We start from the raw sequence: 3,422 nt of genomic DNA, 5'->3' as shown, positions 1-3,422 counted from the left end.
TATTTTCTCTCCTTATACAATGATCAAATGGTGATTATGGCCGTCGTATAGTTCTCTGCCTCAGCAGCTTCATCTAGGTGGCAGCAGCAGACAATAGATCGCGAAAGCAGACAGATAAAAATAATCAGACAATAATGAAACACACAAACACACACACACACACACACACGATCACACACACACACGATCAAACACACAGAGACACACACTGATAAATGTATATATGAACATACATATAGACATATATATACAATTAGCCATACATATGTACATAAAGACATATATGAACATACTAAAATGTACACATTTACGCACACAGGCGCGCTCTATTAAATACACGTATGTTTATATGTATACGTGCATAATATGAATATGTGTGTCAGTATATATGTATATACGTGTGAGTGTGTGAGTGTGTGAGTGTGTGTGTATGTGTGCGTCTATATATATATGTGGATATATGCAAAGGGAAAGAGTGGAAGTGAGAGAAACTCAGAGAGAGAAAGAGAAAGAGAGAGAGAGAGAGATAGAGAGAGAGGGAGAGAGAGATAGATAGATAGATAGATAGAGAGAGAGAGAGAGAGAGAGAGAGAGAATGGGAATGAGAAAGAGAGATAGCGAATGGAGCTAACTAAATATTTGCGACAGCAGAGTTTCTTTAATAAAACCGTAAATCTATAAAATAAAACTTTGTTTTACACTTTTATTTCTCTCATCTTTGGATTTATCTCTCTTTTATGTTTGAATGAGGAATTTTATGTATGTATGTATCTATGTGAGTACATGTGTGTGTGTGTGCGTGTGTGTACGTGCGTATGTATTTATGCATGTATATACGTGCGTATGAATGTGGGTATTTATATCTTTACGTATGCACGTATGCGTGCGTGTTTGTGTTTATATATGTATATTTGTATACGTATATATATATATGTATATATACATATACATATATATATATATATATATATATATATATATATATATATATATATATATATATATATATATATATACTGATATATATATGTACACATACATATACATATGTATGCATATATGTATGTATGTGCGTCTATACGTGATATGTATGTCTGCTATCACTTTTAGATTGACACACGTATACCCGCTCTCACACACATAGTCTAATATGTATATATATATATATATATTAGACTGTGTTAGAGAGCGGGTGTACGTGTGTCGATATATATATACATCTTCAAGCTTCCTATACTTTTGCTATAGTAAACATCATTTGGGTAACCAGGCGGAATGTTCCTCTTACTTTTCTTGTGATTACTCATCTTCTGTGTTTTGTGGAAAGCACTACTAGAGAACAGTGTTGAGCATGGGTACTATACTATTATAACTAGATCAACGGACGCAATGCCAAGCGATTTTGCATCGATGAACTTCGTCTTTTGTCCCTTTTAATTAGATAAATAAAATACGTATCCAACGCGATGTACTAGCGAATGATTAGAGCATCGGACAACACGACATGATATACTTGTTCCGGCACTTTGTCTTCTGAGTTGATATTCGCCAGTCTACATCAACCATGCGGATGGAATGAGACTCATACATTTGATAACACGTTGTTCCCCTCTTTTTTTAATTCATTAAACATTTTTCACCCTAACATTAAATAATATGTATCATTATTAATTAACGACACTTATTAAAAATGAATTACTTTTTGATCACTAGCCACAAACTTTTAAGTCTATGAATGAATGATTAACAGAAAATCTGATTCCTCAATGAGATTGCAAGAATGAACGATGTAAACATCACAACTTTAACTGTTTTATTGACCAAACAGTTATGTCACTTCTGTTGGTAAACCCTGAATTTGCAGGTAAAAGTAAAGACACCCTTCATGAATGACCTTGGGATTGCACCTAGAAAGATTCCCTCCGCGGCAGAAGTCTGGGCAAGGTTGTTTATGGAGAACCATTAGTTGCCCATGCATACCAGTTTCCCCTGTCCACGCCAACCATGTTATCCAAGGGAAAGACAAAAGCAGCCAATACAACTTGACACCAGTGACGTCACAACTCATTTCCACAGCTGACTTAACTGGGGCAATGTGAAATAAAAGTGTTTTGTTCAAAAACGCAACACACAGCCCGGTCCGGCAATCGAACGCACTACGCCTGATTGTGAACCTGATGCTCTAACCACTGAGCCATGCGCCTTCCCTCAACGTAAAACAAAGAAAAATTTCAATGCACCACACTACACAAAATAAAAAAGTGAGTAAAGCATAAATAGGAAACATATTTCTAAAACATTCCAACCAAGAATATTTTATAGTAGAGACAATGATAATGAATGCAATACTTCTGGCATAAAGTAATTCTAAAAGATACACGCTGATAAAATACACTAACCACAAACCCATATTATAAAAAATATGATGGATGACGTATAAACTAACGATGAAATACTTAAATTCCAAATGAAAATGTTAACAATAGGCTCCGCTTATTATAAAATTACAGCAACGTACACCAACGGATCTTCATCCAGAAGGTGAGATCGAGAAAGGTTGATGATGAATTTAGAAACATTGTTGCAAAGAAACTGCAAGAACGTCATTTGAAAATATAAAAATAAGCTTGATAAAACTGATAAAACGAAAATACAACATACTTTTAGTTGCAACCCACACTCAGAAGCATGTGTATGTATGTATGCATATATGTGTTTGGGTACGTCTATTGATTATGTGCGTGTGTGTGTGGACATTTGATAATGGTCGGTTGTATGCGGTTGTATTATCTCTTTTTCCTACCTCTTTCCTATATTATCTTCCGTTCATATCGCACTTTGTAAACGAAACACACACATAAACGAATACACTGAAATACACACACACATACACTTAAATACACGCATACACACACAGATGCATGCATCCATCTACATATATTTACGCAAACACATCAGTATATATGTTTGTGTATGTGTTTCTGTGTATTTCTTGTTAAGTCAATGTTCTGCTGTCTGTTTATTTGTAATCATATAAGATCGTACACTTTATAACATGGATGCATAAGTACAAGTGTGTTCATCTGTGTATGTATGAATATGTAATTGTCAAAGCACGTACAGGTATGTGTGTGTGTGCGCGTGTGCGTACGTATGTGTGTGAGTCTTAAGTTATCTTTCCTGCGTGTACCTGTATGTGGATAATCTACTTTATTTCTTAACCCGAGGAGTTTAACTCTTTCTTTGAACGAAAAAAACAAAAAAAACAAAAACAAAAAAAATGAAACAGCTCTTCTATTTTTATAAGAAATAATTTAGTTTTCCGAGAATTTTCGTTTCTGTACATTCTTAATAACTTGCATGTCTGCGCATGCGTCAGTAAAAACACACATGTCCATGAGTGTGCATATATATATATATAT

General features: G+C 34.5%; 1 protein-coding gene across 1 annotated transcript in view; it reads right to left on the bottom strand.

Annotated features, from left to right (window-relative positions):
• The window catches only part of LOC106868905 (uncharacterized), a 695,008-nt gene that overhangs the window by 47,936 nt on the left and 643,650 nt on the right, over positions 1 to 3,422 (bottom strand). The window lies entirely within an intron of this gene.

This window comes from Octopus bimaculoides, chromosome 18 (genome assembly GCF_001194135.2).
Source record: "Octopus bimaculoides isolate UCB-OBI-ISO-001 chromosome 18, ASM119413v2, whole genome shotgun sequence".
NCBI lineage: Eukaryota > Metazoa > Mollusca > Cephalopoda > Octopoda > Octopodidae > Octopus > Octopus bimaculoides.
This window is presented reverse-complemented; position numbering and strand designations above follow the sequence as displayed.